The sequence below is a fragment of the Lissotriton vulgaris genome, chromosome 3_1 (genome assembly GCF_964263255.1).
Source record: "Lissotriton vulgaris chromosome 3_1, aLisVul1.2, whole genome shotgun sequence".
In the NCBI taxonomy this organism is placed as follows: Eukaryota; Metazoa; Chordata; class Amphibia; order Caudata; family Salamandridae; genus Lissotriton; species Lissotriton vulgaris.
In genome coordinates, this window is record NC_141689.1 from 1,079,458,838 (window position 1) to 1,079,477,030 (window position 18,193).

General features: G+C 43.5%; 1 protein-coding gene across 4 annotated transcripts in view; it reads left to right on the top strand.

Moving 5' to 3' along the window:
* Positions 1–9,574: 9,574 nt before the first annotated feature.
* The window catches only part of G3BP2 (G3BP stress granule assembly factor 2), a 235,108-nt gene continuing 226,489 nt past the window's right edge, over positions 9,575–18,193 (top strand). Inside the window, exon 1 of one of the 4 annotated variants that reach the window (XM_086961512.1) lies at positions 9,575–9,646. The gene's annotated coding sequence lies outside the window, so the exon portion shown is untranslated. Of the gene's footprint in view, positions 10,529–18,193 lie in introns of all 4 variants that reach the window. The other 3 variants (XM_086961510.1, XM_086961511.1, XM_086961509.1) reach the window with 3 other exon arrangements.

Here is an 18,193-nt window from a genome sequence, read left to right on the forward strand (position 1 = left end):
ATTACAAATGTCACAAAATGATGTTAATATTTCACTTCTGTTCTTGGATTTTCGTCACAATAAAATACACTTAACACAATCTTCACGAAGGTTATTTACAAAAGTTTAAACTATTGCTATCATAAATTACAATACGTTTTATTTAAGTATTAATTATTTTAAAAAATTAAAAACCATTGTTATTTGTAATATCAATACATCTAAGTCACGTAAATACAACACATATTGCATTACAAATGCTATAGGTGTCACATTTGTGAAAGTTATAACTATTGGCATTGTAAATGACAAAGCTATTTATTTAGCTATTTTCTAAACCAACACTGAAATAAAAAAAATGTCATTTACAATACCAATAGATCAAAATTTCCTAATGCAAGACCTATTGATGTAGATGTAACATTTGCTAACTTTATAACTATTGCCATTTGTAGTACCAAAATTAATACTTTAATATTTTTTGAAACATAAACAAAAAATCAAAAATCTTTACATTTTACACACCAAAAGCTCAAACTTTTCTATTGCGAGTCCTATTGCATTGCAAATGCTTGTTCTTTACTGTGTGCTGATTGGCTGCTGTGTTTTCAGTAAAGAACTCGAGAAAGCATAATCCTCGCCTCCTGTCCTTCATCCAATCCAATCCAAAAATTCTTTATTTCGGCCTTTTAGACCATAAAAGATACAGTAAAAACATTCAACATTTAAAAAACATCCACATACAGTAAAAACAGCTAATGTGCATTTCATAAGAATTCATTTCCTAGGAGAGTCTGGACAAGGGTAGGAGTTAACATTACAATTCATATCAGTGTTCAGTCTTTTGCTAATGTTCTCCTTATCTGCCACATAGCCATTATAAACTTGGCAACTGCAAAGACTATTTGCGGCAGGGTACTTGTTTTCAGTATTCTGTATGAATGTAAATGGTTCCTTATGCCCAAGTTCCTACATAATGGCGCTAGACAATATTTCCTTGGTCTATTGTAAGCTGGGCAGAAAAACAGAACGTGAATCTCCTCATCATGATTACTGCCCCCTGGACAAGTTTTGTTATCCCTCATTGTCCATTTACAAGTAAAGGTTTTGATGGGCAGGGTGCCTAACCTCCATTGAATAAACAATTTTCTTGCTAAAATAGAAAAAATGATGTCCATAAAACCTTTGAATTGATAAGAATTTTTGGAGTCCAAGAATTGTTCAGTTAAAATGCCGTTATTGGGTGCACACACCGGAGAAACTAGACTTTTCTCCTTATATATTTCGACCAGTCTTTTGCGAGGGACCCTTTGACAGCCTTGTTCAGGAAACTCCCATAGCTCGGGGAGTCTCAGATGGTACAGTTCTCTCTTTATAAAGGCCAACCACGGGATTCTGTCACGCTGATTCAGATTCATTACATGGATAAGGTCTTGCCTATAGTGTACAAGCTCGCCAGTGGTCCATAGCCTGTGCCAAAATCTTAGCGGTTTTAATTCCAAATCCTCGCCTATCGAGGGGAGACTCACATCTAGTCTTAAAGGAAGCAGGGGTGTGCCACGGGGGAGGGCCAGGAGACGTCTGAGGAAGTTGTTTTCTACTCTGACAAGTTCTGTCCCAGCTTTATACCCCCATAACTCACTACCATAGGATGCGGCCGCTTTTGCTTGGGTTTTATACATCTCTACTGCCGGGCTAATGGGTTTGAAACTGGAAGTGTTTGCGACCTTCAAAATCGACCCTGACAATTGGGACAACTTTAACCGGGATCTGGCTATCTTAGGGTCCCAGGATAAGTTCTCATGTAAGGTTACCCCCAGGTATTGGAATGTTTTTACCCTTTCCAGTCTTGTTGAACCCAGTGTTGGATTGGGTCTGGTTTTAGGGGAGGGGTTGAATATCATGAATTTGGTCTTCTCTGTATTGATTTCTAGACCATGTTTTCTACAGAAAATACCAAACCCATCTAATATCCGTTGGATGAGGATCCCCATCGGGGATTTGGAAAGCAGGAGGGTATCGTCGGCAAACATGATAGCCAGTACCATCCTGCCTGCCAACAGGGGAGCGTCATTGTCCGTAACATTGTCTAGATGGGATATGATACTGTTAACGAAAAGGCAGAACAGGGTTGGCGCCAAAACGCAACCCTGTCTTACCCCTCTTAGAACCGGGAACCTAGATGACAACGCTCCATCCCTCCCACACCTAACTTGAGCAAAGTTGCTGTCATGGAGCCTAATTATGGTATGTAGTAGATGGGTAGGAACACCCAGCTCCTTTAGGACCACCCATAGTTTCTTGCGGGGAACCAAATCAAAGGCGGACCTCAGGTCCACAAACACCATGTACAGCCTCCCCCCTTGATCCTCACAGTTTTCCAATAGAGGAGAACGAGGCGGAAGATCTGATCCATGGTGGACGTGTGTAGTGACCGTATTTTTGGCTCTATTTCTGAGTGATGGTGACTTTAAGCTTGCTACCATCCTGAATCTCTATTCTTGCCTTGTGTTGGTCCTTTTACGGCCTTTTGCCAGACCTATAAGCATAAACTAGAGGATAGCTGCTTTATATGATGATAGATCCCTTATTCTTGACTCTAATCCATCTATTGCCTATTGGCTTTGACATAATTATGTGTCCTTTCATCATCCTACCTATAGTAGAGGGTGGATCCAGTAGTCCTGACTTTATATTACATATTGGTATGGTTTGTGTAGGTACTCTGACAGAGCTAAGTGTTATTTCATCCTTCTCAGGCCTACAAGGCCCAGAACTAGAGAGACTCCATTTTGCTTTCTGTCCCTGCAGACTGAGATGCTTGCAGGGTAAAGGTGATGTTTTAGTTATGAGGTGTTGTTTGCCCTTTGCAAATTGGAGAGAACCGGCCAGAGCTGAATCTAATCAGGAAGTGTCTCTGGGCTCAAGTCTCTAGACGAAACAAGCAGCTGGTCACTGTGGGAGCGTCTAGAGCAAGGAGCCTGGTACATGGAATCGGTGGGAGGAGGCTGCTGGCTGGAACTTTCCATGAGGAGAGAGCATTCCATATTAGTGAAGTGCAGAGGCGGAGTCAGTCAGTTGAGTTGGAGCAGAGGAGAGAAGAAGACAGTCGATGCTTGGAACAGAGAGAAGACAGTTGGTCAGTTAGTCAATTTGTGAGTCAGTTGAGTTGGAGCAGAGGAGAGAAGAAGACAGTCGATGCTTGGAACAGAGAGAAGTCAGTTAGTCAGTTTGTCAGTTAGTCAGTTTGTCAGTGAGACAGTTGGAGCCAGAGAAAGAAGAAGATGCTTGGAACAGAGAGAAGACAGACAGACAGTCAGTGAGCTGGAACCAGAGAGAGAAGTCAGAAGCAGTTGTGAGCAGATGGTGTTTTGAACAGAGAAAAGTGAGATGATGTTTGGAACTGAAGGAAGCAGTCAGAAGCAGTTACTTATCAGAAGGAGTTGTGATCAGCTGGAGTCTGAAGTGATGCCTTTTTAGAAGAGACTGAAGTTATATCGTGGATTAGTCTGTGGGAGCAGCTGGAGTGAATTGGACATTGGAACTGAAATAATCATACAGAGTGAAGAAGCTAGTGGAGCAAACGGTTATCAGAGCGGCAGAAACTATTAGGCTGAAGCTGGAAGGTGGAGAGAGTTCATGGGGGAGAGGAATCCAGTGCAGAGTGATCAGCGCAGATGCGTGTCCAAGAGTGCAGGGGAGGATCTGAGATGAACTAAGGCACAGACGAGAGAGGAACCCAGATGACAGCTAGAGCAAGACTTCATACTAATCAGGTGATATTTGTCCTGTAATCAGTTTGCTTTACATTTAAACATTAACCTTGTCCCTATTGTGTTGCTAATCCTTTTTCTTTCAGCGGTGTGCAGTCTATTTACAGTCCCTGTTAGTTACATGTGGATGTGGCATAGTAATAAAGCTTTACAGAGACCCCGCAGATCTGTGTATGTGTCTATTCCCCTTTTTCTTTTCAGGCTATGTGTTATAGTATAGTGTTATATTGTTATTTTTATTGTAATAAAGGAACCCCAGTTCTTAGTGAACCAGTGTGCATGTGTTATTCTTATGATAAAGCTAACCTTTATTCTAGCCAGATGCTGTCTGATGGATCAAAAGGGAGGAGGGGCGCTTAAATTGGGGAATAACTTTTGCATATAGTGTGTACCTCTTATTTTTATACAGTAAAGGTAACCTTGTCTTCTAGTCAGGTACCATTCGGTGAACAGATGCTACCCCTGATCAAGCGAGTGGTAGCTGAATAATGAGGGAGAAAGGAGCCCTTGAAATAGAGAATAAGTTGTACACCGTGTAATTCGGCCATTCCATAATATTGTAGTAATCCCCTAGTGAATAGTGAGAGAAACTTCCCAACAGAGAGAGAGAGAGCTGAAGGTATTCATAGGAAAGTGATCGTCGTTGTGTAGCGGCGTTAGTGAGAGCACTGATTGTGGTCAGTGTGTATACCCACAAGATTGTGGCTTGAGAGAGCACCGGGGGGGATACGGTGTGTAATGAGATCGCCTCTAGAAAAAGTGTCGTTAGTGAGAGCACTGATTGTGGTCAGTGTGTACACCCACAAGATTGTGGCTTGAGAGAGCACTGAGTGTGTCAGTGTGTAATGGTAAGTTATTGGAACTGCCCCCTTCACTATGAGTAGGAGGGTAGCATAGTCTGGGTCTGAGTTGCCGCGAGACTATAAGGTATGAGTGTGGTGTAGGGCATGGACGTCCTTAGTAATCAGTGAGTATTCCTAGTAATCCCTATAGATTTAGTGGTGTTTCTGATGATATGAGCTTGTATATTGCTAATTCCCCATCCTCAGGTAGGTACCCAGGTGCCTGGATAGATGGGTCCTGAGGAGGGAGGTGGTTGCGTTTCGGCTGGGTTGGTGGTGTTCTGGTGAGCTGATTCTATCTGGTCCGAAAATCCGGTCGTTACAACGTGTTTTTCCTGAAGCCCGCCTGGAGGGGACTCAGGATCTCGTTTTCCTCCATCCAGTCTAGAAGGTGGTCCAGAAGAAGGCAAGAGAATAATTTTTGGGGCACATCTATAAGGCTGATCGGCCTGTAGTTGGCTGGGAGCAGAGGAGAGCCCTTTTTAGGTCTCGCCTCTCAATGCGCAAGCGCATTGAGGAGAGCGAGACTATAGCGTCTTAAACAGACTTTACCTAACTGGGAGATTTGGTGCTGTGCCCGTGGCTTTTAGGTCAATGCGCGTGCACAGCACCAAATCGCCGTCTGTTCCCTCAGCCGCACTCCTCCCACACCCCCGCTTCGCCCCCTCCCCTGCCTGCCGTGTCGCATTTCTCCTCCCCCCTCCCCACAGCAATGCCCTCCGTCTTGGCTCGTTTTGCTTGTGGGAGCGTGCAGGGCGCAGCTGCAGTGCCTCCTTGTGTCCCCTGCACCACTCCCCCCTTGTCTCTCTGTGCCCGCCCCCACCACTCCTATTGAGCTGCTTGTTTTTATTTGCAGTACACCATGCGCGCATTTACTTTGATAACGGTGGCTCACCGTTTTAACTTGTTTTAATTCCCCAATCTGACTGACATCTGCGCATGTTTTCGATTTCCATGCCGCCCGGTCCTGCCATCAAACCTTCCAGAGCTTGGTCACTTCTTTACAGTCTCTGTTCTGCTGAAGTTCCCCGGTCCCCACGCAGTCTGCCAAGAGCTTTATTTTCCTTCTGTTCCCTCAGCCGCACTCCTCCCACACCCCCGCCCCGCCCCCTCCCCTGCCTGACGTGTCGCATTTCTCCTCCCCCTCCCCACAGCAATGCCCTCTGTCTTGGCTCGTTTTGCTTGTGGGAGCGTGCAGGGCGGAAGCTGCAGTGCCTCCTTGTGTCCCCTGCACCACTCCCCCCTTGTCTCTCTGTGCCCGCCCCCACCACTCCTATTGAGCTACTTGTTTTCATTTGCAGTACACCATGCGCGCATTTACTTTGATAACGGTGGCTCACCGTTTTAACTTGTTTTAATTCCCCAATCTGACCGACATCTGCGCATGTTTATTTTTCCATGCCGCCCGGTCCTGCCCTCAAACCTTCCAGAGCTTGGTCACTTCTTTACAGTCTCTGTTCTGCTGAAGTTCCTCGGTCCTCACGCAGTCTGCCAAGAGCTTTATTTTCCTTTCCAGCTTTGTGGAAGGGCATGTCCAGGCTGCAGGCGGTTTCATAGTCCTGGTAGGTATACAAGGAACACACTTCCATCTCAAACTTGCCCTCGCTACTACTGCTTCACAGCGTGCATACATCTTCCAGACATATTTTCCCACAGAGCAACCCACTGCACACCCTTATGTCTTCCAACACCAGCCAATATATTAACAATTTTAACACAAAAATGGCACAAAAAATATTTAAAGTGCAAACCGATTGTATGTTTATTGTATGAAGAGCAGTGGGATGCCCCTCCTGGTGATTAATCTGTTGCCTTACCCCCTTGTGTTTCATTTGTTGTCAGATTTATATGGCTCGAACTCGAAGGTATTGGAACACTTTACATGAGCACCAGTATGTTACCCAAGGGCACATTCATTTTGGTAGGCACTGGGAGATTGTGATTTGCCCAGAATCACCAGATGCTGAGCCGACATCAAGGCTGGAACCTGGTTCCCCAGCTTCAAAGTCAGCAGCTCTGGATAAACGACCTTCTGTAACTTGAAACTGTTGCCACCCCATACCTTCTCCTTAATCAACATTTGTAATGATTGTCACCTTCTGTGTACTGTATAGCGCTGCGATTCCCTTGGGTCATGCACACACACAACTTTCAAAAAATACTAAATAAGGGAGGATACATTACAGATAGGGATTCTAGAGCTGTGCAGTGTATGTGGACAGTCACTGTACTTGATTTATAAAGGCAGAACGGGCCATGAAACAGTGACATCACTAGGTGCTGACAGGGATATATACAAGAGGATAGTTGCACTCGGCCAGCTAAGTAAAAAGCTGCTTTTGATTGCACCGGGCCAAACTGGGTCTAGAGTGCTAAAGTGCATAGATGGAGCATAGGTGTTGGTACTGTTGGGGTACAGCCTTAATCCCTAGTTTGCCGATGCCTGACGTGCTACTGACCTCTCCACAGCCATGCCTACCTGACGGAGTACATGCTTGTATATATGTATATAGCCAAGCAAATATAAAGTACAACAAAAAAAATTTAACAAGGTATTTGACCAATATTTTATTAAGTCTCAAATGTGTTTATAATTGCGAATATTTCACACATTGCTGAGATGGCTTTTAAATAAAAGGGTTGTACATGAGCACAGAGCTGAACGCCACGCGTTCATTAGACTTGAAACTCGAGGCTGCTAAACTGCAAGTCTCTAACTTTTTTATCCAGTCATGTGTACCTCTGCCATGTGTTCTTTCAGGCCTTTTGTAGCCAGTTGGTTCCTAGTCACCCACCTGGGGTTGCTTGAGTTTTTCCTCCTGTACATCACGTACATACAAAACATGTTGCATTACAAATGCTATAGGTGTCACATTTGAAAAAGTTAAAAGTATTGGCATTGTAAATGACAAAGCTATTAATTTTGCTATTTTCAAGACCAACACATAAAAAAAATTTGTCATTTACAAAATCAATAGCTTCAACTTTTCTAATGCGAGACCTATTGCATTTCCAATGCTTGTTAAAGATAGGTACTATCTCTACCCCCAGCCAAGTACAGGGGATCTCCATACCTCCCGCGATGGAATTAAAGAGGATAAGGAGGTACAGGCCCCAGATCTCTGGATGGTATCTAAAAAGATCGCCAGGCAATCTGTCAAGTCCCGGGGCCTTCCCTAACGCCAGTCTCTCTATTGCACTAACTACCTCGCCCAGAGTAAATTCTAGTCCAACGACAGGGTCAGGTAGGACATCAGTGGCCACGTCGTTAGCAAATTCAGGGGTATCTTGGTACAATTTGCTAAAGTGGGCTTCCCAGACGGAAGCTGCTATGTTTGGCTCCACTGCAGTTTTTGGTTCTCCTGAGCCGGTATTAACCAAAGACCAAAATTTTCTAGAATCCCTCGCTTCTAGTGCTAGGGAGAGGTCCTGCCATCTAATCCAGTCCCATTCAGACTTTGCTTGTGCCATGGCTTCCCTGTATTTCCGCCTAAGCTCAGCTACCTTACCCTTATTGGTACCTGCTTTTATTATGGCTATTAGCTCTGTCTTGATCTTTTTACAAGAGGAATTGTACCAGGTTGAGGTTCGAGTCTTTTTCTTCCTTGGCACTACAACCGGGTAAAAAACCTCTCCTAGGGTTCCCACTAAGTCTATATGGATTTGGGCTAGTTTCTCGTTAAAATCTGGGGGTCTAGGCTGGTTGATTAGTCCGTCCATTTCATTTAGCTTGGGAAGTGCTAGTTCATAGATTTTACTTATACTCTCTTTTGAGTTTACCAATTTCCCCATCTTACCCTACGTCTGTTGGAACTAAGAACCAGATTCCCCGGGTCTTCGCTGGGATCGGCGGATAGTGGCCCAGCAGCAGGTGAGGGGTGCACCATGTCTAATAAAAGTGCGTTATGATCACTGTCTGTTCTTTCAATGACCCTGAAATCCTGTACCTTGGACCACAAGCCTGTGTCTACAAAAATGTAGTCCAGGCGCGATTCATGGTCCTTCCTATTGAAGGTGCATGATGAAGGGGTGTCAGAAGGGGTACGCCCATTACAAGCCCTTAGCTCAAAGTTTAGTGTTAGGGACATAATTTGCACTGCAAGAGGGGACCAAGATTTGGGATGGGGGGGATTGACATGGCGGGACCCCCCAGTAATCCTCTTCATCAGTTAGGGCACCCTCCTTCAAACCTTCCAAGGGTTCAAAGTGACAATTAAAATCTCCCCCATCACTATCTTACAGTCGATGGGGAGTTGACCCAGGAATGACGAGAGATCGTCGAGTGTAGATGATTCCATGGACGCACTAACTGGGCGAGAGTAGACGTTAATAATTGCCAAATTGAAGGCATTGGGCCATTTAAGTAGAACACATTGTATGTCCTGCGAGAAAGTAGGTACATTCTCCGCATTACACCCAATATGACTGGCTACCCAGACCGCCAAACCACCTGAGGGCCTCTCTTTACCACTCCACTTAGCTTTAATTTCAAACATTGTGTATCCTGCTCTACACAGGGGTTCCCTGGCCCAGGTCTCTTGGAAGAGACAAATGTCACTGCTGCCTACTAAGGAATCCCAGTCGTTTGTAGCTAGTTTATTGGCAATACCCGCCACATTCCAGGAGAGGACCTTCAAGGTTCCAGCTGGAGTCTTTGATCCCAACCCCCTGGTTATCTCGGGTGCAGTGTCCTTAATAGAATTGAAAATTCTTGTCACGAATGTTAGCAAATGTTTTACTGTTTTGATTAGCTGCTTTGATTTTTGCAGTATATTGGTTTTACATAGACCTTACTACATAGTCCTTGCCCCTATCTTTATAGAATTAAAAATTCTTCACATGATACTAACGAAAAAAAAGGTTTACATTCGCCTGAACAGTTCCTATAAACACTATCAGCAGCTGAGAAGCTGCGGAGAATAGCCACGTTCCCACGTCAACTAAAATGCTTCAGTCCTTCCTCTATATCTACTTTCCTTCTTTACTGAGGAGCGGCGCGGTCTTGATGATGCAATCGTTACTGAGGGGAGAGAGAGAGAGAGATAGAGAAGGGTAAATAAACATGGTTGAAATTACTAGGTTTTGGGTGTTGCTTTAAAAATGCCCACATTTGTACTGCTTTACGTTGAGGGACTGTTAGGAAGTACTTACTAACATGCGGGAAGCGGCCAGCATTTAGACCTACAATCAATGCCTTGTGAATGTGTGTTTCTGTAATATAACTGGTGCTCATGAAAAGCTCTCCAATGCCTTCGGCTTTATAAAACTGCAAGAACACAATGCCATTTCATAAAAGAATGTATATAGTGTGTGATCCCAAATTAAAATTAAAATGTATACTTGTCTATTAAATAGGATTTACTTTTGACAGCTGAGTACTGTTTTCAACAAGTTTTAGATTTCCAGCTTAAAAGTTTTATTACACGTTTCTCTCTAAACGTTTAGGGTGCGACTATTTGACAGTGCATGTGAACTCGTACTGTGCAGGACGGCCGTAGAGATTGCTGCCATGTAGACCGGCACGTTGGTTTACTGCCCTGGCTTGCGAGACTTGTGGCGACATTAGTGCTTGGGTTTAGCTGGCGAGGGGGGCGGGGGGGGGGGGGGGCTCACACGGAGTTTCGGAGCGGGCAAAAGTGTGAGACAGACGGCAGCAAGGAATAAGCAACACTGCACCTTTAAGACGTCAAGCCTGTTCTCGCGACGGTTGGACGGTGGCGCGCGGGGCGTTCCTCTGCCCCCTCTCCCTATTCCAATACACGCGCCGTCAACGCAACGCGCCAGCGCCGACAACAAAGCGACAGTGAACGGCGCGAGACCCAGGGAGCGGAAGAAGAGCAGCGACTGCAGCGCGAGTCTCACTGAGACGTCCGTAATCGGAGGAGAAAAGAGTGCTGCGGGGCTAAGAGTGTTCGCGCTCGGCCGCTCTGCAAGGTGAGATCCATAAGAGGTGTAGAGCTGTTGTCCTACGTTGAGAGGCATAGTTACCCTCTGAATGGGGCGCATTGAGTATACTCCTCTTTTTATCTGTAGGCTTTGTCGGTCATTTTAGTAACGGTTACTCCTAAATTTGTCCCGGGAAAGCGGCCCTGAAAGTGATGGGATTATCCTCGCCGACGTGGTCCTTTGACCCTCGCGCTGCTGGCAGGTTGGGTGGTGGTGGTCTGGTGGACAGTGTGTTCGTGAAGTGGCGGCCCAGAGGCCAGCCCTTCATTCATGCCAGCTTTTGGGCTATGCAGGCCACTCTCCACGTTGGCTGGCTGATGGGTGAGGTCCTTTGATTTGGAGCACGCATTCACTGCAGTCTGTTGAAACCACTGGAACTCTTCCCCGCCGCAGCACCAACCGCCTTTCAATCTCTTACACTTTCTTTTCCATGTTGCACACAGCTTGCTGCCGATTGCGGATTTCCTACGTAGAAGCGTTCATTAAAAGTTCTGCAAAATTCAGGGCTGTCTTATTTTTTCGGATTATGTAGATTTTGTCAAAGAGATGTTTTTTTAGTCGATGTTGGTATTGGTGGGCATCACGTTAGTTGAGTGACTGTGTAGGTCATTGTACAGTGTGTTTTGTGAAACGGAGGACGTGGTTTAGTTGGCACATACATTGTGAGGGCGTGTTTTGCAGCCATTTACAGATTTGGATGTTGAAGCATAGGTTGCTGTTTGTAGGTAATTAGGAAATGTATCGCAGTAAGAATTTTTGGAAAGCAATGCGATGTTTGTATGGTGGTTAGTGCCGTTGTGATTGTACAAGTGTTGTGATCATATTCTTTAGACTAAATGGACCTGCACCATCAACCAGAGCTAAGTAAGTCTATTAAATCACGTTTTGGGTTCTTGTTTGATTTTGATAACTAGTTATGCCTCCGTAAGCAGCACACTCTGCTAATATTCTTTAACATTTTGAAGCTTTTTGTGCTTGTGCGACACCTTTTGGCCTAATAACTAATCGCTTTTTCCAGCCCAAGAGGTTATATGGATAGGAATGGCTGCTCAATAGTGTGCTTTAGGAGATAATTGAAGGAGCCTTCACCAGGAGACACCTCGCAATAGAGCATGCCCTGATAGTATAACGTTGACTGGAGAGCTCCTATTGATTAATAATAACATTTCTAGTGCTCCTTTTACTTGACTGGATTTCAACAGCCGCAAACTTATGTTGCATCACAGTCAAGGTATTTAAAACAGTGTTAGCAGCAGAGAAACCTGTACAGTGATTCCTGAGCCTCTTGAAGTCCTAAGTTAACGGGCACAATGTAGTCACTGACTGTGGTTCACAAGTTCGATATCAAATCCTGCAGGCTGGCCCTGAACGTGTTGAAATAGACCGTGACGGACGAGGGAGCTGATCCATCTGTCTGCTCTTTTATATGCCGTTCGATATTCTAGAGTTAGTAACCATTGACAGAAAGGCGGTTCACCTTTTTCTCCCATTCTGTTTAGATGTGTGTGTGTGTGTGTGTATATATGTGTATATATATATATATATATATATATATATATATATATATATATATATATATATATGTATAGTTTTGCCATAAATGGTGTAAGCTCCTATTATAAGTCAAACCTAAAAAGTAATTGATGGCAATATTGACAGTATGATCACAAGAGTGGGGAGGGTAAGGCAATGGGTATACATCCTCCCAAAGCATATAATATGCACTAAATTTGCTGTTTGCCGAGAGTAATATTTTGTATGAGTTAGGAGCCATAGGTACTCCTATACTGTGGATGGAAGTCCCTCACCCATTTGTCAGGTGGCATGCTTCATCGCGGGGCCCCTCCCAGCACTGGCCTATAAGATAAGAGTAAATAAACATATTTCTGCCCATGTAGCACCCTCCAGTGAGTTCTGAGGTGCATTCATCAGGACGTGGTCGTTCTTTGATAACTAGGATAGAAAACTTTGGGGAAAAATGTACCTCCAAGAGGTGAGTTCGTTGATCCTTATGGGAGCAGCCACAGATTTCAAAGTGGTGATCATCTGTATGGGGTTAAGGTCTAAAACACGGAACATGGATATTTAAGTCTATAGAAAAGCCTTCATATCATCATGTTCACAATGATAACCCATGTTGTGTTAGTAATTCTGGTGAACACTGCACGCTTGGTTGATCAAAGTATTGGCTGCCTTACTTAAATGGAGAATTCCTATTTCCGTATCTCAGTGGATGAAGAGTGGGGATCTCTGATGTACTTAGTGAACATGTTAGTCATAAATGTGAGGAAGACAAGGTTTTACGTCCACTGAAAGCAATAATCAGTGTCATGTACTCGTGGCTCATGACATTTATATAGGTAAATATCTTGTAAGAGGGAAAATCAAATAGGCTGTATTAGGAAAAGGGTAGGCCCCAACAGGTCATGCCAGTTGTTGGAGTATATATGGTTTAGCATATAATTAATTATAAGTACAAATGAATCAAACTCATGTCATCTGAATTATGACGGGTGTCAACCCTGTCTGAAAAACAGTGAAGCGGAACTTAAGAGTTATTGTTAAAGAAAGCTATGCAGTCTTTTCAGCATAATAACATTGCTGTGTTTTAAGGCAGGGTGATCTGCTCCCGAAAAGGGCATTGGGGTGGAGCACCATGGGTCTCTTAACTCTCAACTTGCTGTATACAGTCGTGGGTACTACTGTCTGACTGCTTGTGCGACAGCTACATTTGTTTTGCATGATAGAGATTAAGATTTCCTTTTATAGATGCCTTTGTGTTGCAGTACGTGGTACATCTGTACAAGGATTATTGTATAGGCTGCTTATTTCACTTGTGTGGTGAAAGTGCTTACTTGTGGGAAAAGTCTTGAAGGAAGGTTTTTTAATTATATGATAGCTTTATACTGTTGTCGATGCCACCAGTCATTAAACTGTGTTTTCATGTTGTAAAAAACTATTTACTTTACGCTTTCTTTTGTTAGATATTATTGACCAAATGTCAGTATTTCCACTTCATGGTTACCGGCTTTCTTTTGTTAGATATTATTGACCAAATGTTAGGATTTTCCACTTCATGGTTACCAATCAGCTTTTAGGCTGGCTGAGCAAACTAGGCATGTGCGAACAACATCCTTCGCCACCAGGGTTGTAGATGTTGTTGATGGCATTGCCATAGTGACTCCATCGACCTAATATGGGTCTTCAATTTTTGTAAATCATATCTGGTCTGATGCCTTCTTTTCTTTAAAATTTGAGTTTTCACAAAGTATTACAACAACATGTCAAATTTTTACAAGTTACAAATGTCGATACATGGGCGGAAGGGAAACAACCATTACAAAGCATGCATAACAATGCATGCTTTTACCCCGCATGCCATTGCAGCGAAAATGGCTTGCTGTAGGAGGGTATAATGGGTTGGATATAACTCCCAACATCTTTCCTACTGTTGCACAGACTGGAGTTGGAATAGTAAATTATACTATTCCAAACTCCAGCGCACCCCGACAGCAAGTTGGGGTAAAAAATTGTATTGTAGCGGCATGCTGGGTAAAAGCATGCATTGTAACGTCATACAGCAGTGCCGAATACAATGTTAAGGAAGGGCTGCAGCAGAAGTGGTCACATAGCAAGCTAATGGCTAGATAGGTCGCTGATGAAGTATGCCATTGGGTATCATGGTGCGCGCCGCTAAAAAAGAATTGGAAGAAACCCGTTCCATACAATTACTATCTAAGAGGTAGAGGAGTGGGGACCCTTGCTTTCTACTCTGCCACAGTCGTGAGTGAGGAGCCTCTAAGCATCAGAAAGAATTATGGAACCCCTTCACACCTGTGCCTTGGTTTAAGAACAAAAGGCCAACCGCCCAACATTAAGTCACAGGGGCGGATAATAAGTTGAAACTTGGTGAACAAGTCTCCTGCTGTGATGCGAAAGAAGCAATGCTGACATAGAGAGGAGTGCGTGGGAGCATCTCCAGGACCAACAGCACTCTCTGCGACATGATCCATCAGTAAAGACTGGCTTCCCTCAAAACCACCTCCAATCATAGTCAGACAGTTAGAGGGCACAAAGGCTGGGCGGAAAAAACAGATTTCTATCCGGTACATTTAGTCAATTTAAGGGCTACCAGAGACGTGAACTTTGTCCGAAAAAGAGAGCTTATGGGTCAGTTTATGAATTGTTTTTAACAAGAGGGAGAGTAAGGGAATTTACATATACAAATGTGAGGTGGGAACTCCTGGTCCCCGGAACTAATAGTAATAACAATGAAGGAGTGCCCCTTGAATGAGAGGAAAAAAGCAATTTGCTTTCTCCTATTAGGTATGGCTAGGTAAGCACAAAGTGCCCCAAACCCGTTAACTGGACAGTAGTAGTCCTTTAAGAAGACCCCTCACTCACCAACCTGGTTGGTGACATGCTTCATCATTGGGGTCCCACCCCATAGGCCGAGTGCCTATAGGGTGTGCTACGACACCTGACTACAGTGGAGCGGGATATTGTTTCTTTTTTATATGTGCTAATTACAAATGAGTGAAGGTATATTAAAAAGGGCCAGTACTACTCCGTTCAAGACTTTATTCCTGAGCGTCTGGACCCTAAATAAAACTAATGTGGCACCCTTGCCCAATTAGGAAGGCTTTGGTGTCATGTAATTTATAGACCACAAATAAGGGTCTGTAACATCGGGGCTTCGCACACGGTAACCAAGTAGGTTTTACCGACAGATGACCACTTTCCAAAAGTGACGGAGAATCGCCGTCTTGGTTCATCCGAAGCCCAGGAAGCGACAGTAACTGCTTTAAGTCTTTTTTCCTGAATCCAGGATTGGACACACTTTTACATTCAGACCCTTATTTGTGGTCTATAAATTACATGTGGACAGGGCGCGCCTTAGCGTGTGCGTACCTCCCCTTGTAAATCACACAGCCCTGACGAAAACCAGAGAATTTTTTCATATTGGTTGAAACATGTAGACCTAGTTTACTTTATAATTTTTTTCACATAGCACACTTAGCTATTTTTAATTTTTTTTATTATATCACACTTCTCGAGACACCAAAGCCTTCCTAATTGGGCAAGGGTGCCACATTAGTTTTATTTAGGGTCCAGACGCTCAGGAATAAAGTCTTGAACGGAGTAGTACTGGCCCTTTTTAATATACCTTTACTCATTTGTAATTAGCACATACAAAAAAGAAACAATATCCCGCTCCACTGTAGTCAGGTGTCGTAGCACACCCTATAGGCACTCGGCCTATGGGGTGGGACCCCAATGATGAAGCATGTCACCAACCAGGTTCGTGAGTGAGGGGTCTTCTTAACCCCTTCACTGCTGGCCCGTTTCCGCCCCTGTGCTGTAAACAAATGAACAGGGGCGGGCCATGACGAACCCCAGCCGTCATCAGCACACGAGCACCGTAGTGCATGACGGCTGGGGTTCGTCATCAGCATGCAAGGGGTTAAAGGACTACTACTGTCCAGTTAACGGGTTTGGGGCACTTTGTGCTTACCTAGCCATACCTAATAGGAGAAAACACATTGCTTTTTTCCTCTCATTCAGGGGGCACTCCTTCATTGTTATTACTATCAGTTTCTGAATTGCCATGGAATTCCAAAGCTATGGGAGGAGCAGTAAATTTCCAAGCTAAGACGATGAGTGTTATGTTGGTTTGTATTATATGCCTTTAAGACTTGTGCTTAGGTTCTCTTTAGAATGTATATGACGCTAGGTTAGAATGTATGCTCTTGCATATTTTGTATGTTGGGGGTCAGTTATACTGGAGCAGTCTTTCGTTGCAGCTGCTCTCTGGCGCTCACCTGTATTTCTACTATTTACTTAAAGTATTCTCCTATCTACGGCTTGGACCATCTTTACAATTGGCGACGTTGGATTTGGACCCGTACATTTGACTTTTATTCCTTTTTATTGAAATTTATGCAGATATCTAATCACAGTTGGATTACCGTTTCTTATGGCAGAATGAAAGACATATGTTTATCGGAACATCGGCACCTCATTAAAAAAAGGTCCGTGATAATTTTGGAATTTCGGGTAAAACCTACCTCACAGCAAGACTTCGTTTGGTTGTGAGCATTGTATCCGTTGAGTCTCCCGTTCGGCTGCATCTTTCGAGCAGCGGTAGAGATTCGACATGGATGGTACGCAAGAGGTTTTGCAGAACTCTCGGAAGGGTTGCTTTCAGAACGCCGGAAGCATCAGAGGAGGTGAATTAATTACGCAAGGTCACGCAGCGTGACCTTACGCGGTGGCCATTTTGTGATATTAATGTAAGGAATTCACCGGAGCAGCGCGGAGTTAGGAAGAAGGATCTTCTTGACATAAAACAAACTTTGGAGGGCTTCAAAATTTGAATATTTAACGGAGATTAAAAGAAATAGGAGCACTCTGAGCAAATACAGGTGAGATTGTGGGGGGGTATCATTATTTACAAATTTAAAGTCATTTGGAGAATGTACTGTAATTTCAATTAAGAAAGAGTATCATTATATGAAAAGAGGAGACACTACTGAAAATAAGGAGTGTGAGATGGCGCAACAAAATTTTACTATAAGCGCTCCTGAGCCATTTTGGGCTACTGGTACACAACCGAGTATTAAGTGGATTGAGTGGAAAGAATACTTCATAAACTATATTAAAGCAATTGATGAAGGGAAGAAGATGAAACCAGAACAAAAGAGAATTTTGTTACATTCATTGGGACCAATTGGATTAAAAACCCATTCACGTATGAGTAAAATAGAGGATTCGAATTTGGATGTTTTTGAATATTGTATTAAAGATATGGACAGATTCTTTGCACCGAAAGTATGTATTGGAGTGACTAGATATAAGTTCTTTAAAAGGAAACAGACTAAGCCAGAAACTGTTGATAAATGGATTGATGACTTGAAAAAATTAGCGATCGACTGCAATTTTAGAGATTTGCAAGACGAGTTGATAAGGGATCAATTAGTTATGCATAACAATAATTCTACTTTACAAGATCGTCTGTGGGTGAATGGCGATGCGCCATTGGATGACGTATTAGCCATAATGAGAAAAGCAGAAATGTCTGGTGGATGTTCATCGGTGGTGAAAGAAACGGAACAAGAGAAAGCTTCATTGGCAATTTGTAAAATTCAACCTCCAAGCCAATCACAGACCAGGTATCAGCAGCCGCAAAGCCAATCAGACTAGGTATCAGCAAAATTTGCAAGGAAAAGGGACAAGTCAGCCTACTAGATGCCAAAATAAAGAGACAAAAAAGGAAGAAAGAAGATGTTACCGTTGTGACAGTAAAGAACATTTGGCTTTCAGTAGGAATTGTCCTGCTTTGGGAAAGAAATGTGGAATCTGTGGGCTGGTGGGACATTTTAGCAAGATGTCATAGACGAAGTAACGTCAAGCATGTTTGGGATGAGGAAGAGGAGATTGAGGAACTAGATGGAGAAAGATTTGAATGTATTTAAAATGTGAGGGGAAATTGTGTAATTAATATATCGGAAAAGTCTTTACAGGGCAAACCCTTATGTAACATTTCATTGGGTGGTGTTGTAGTGGAAGTGTATGCAGACTCAGGTTCTCCTTAGACGATCGTCAATGAGGAGGTTTGGAGGAAAAGTTTTGTAGGAAAAATTGATAATTAAT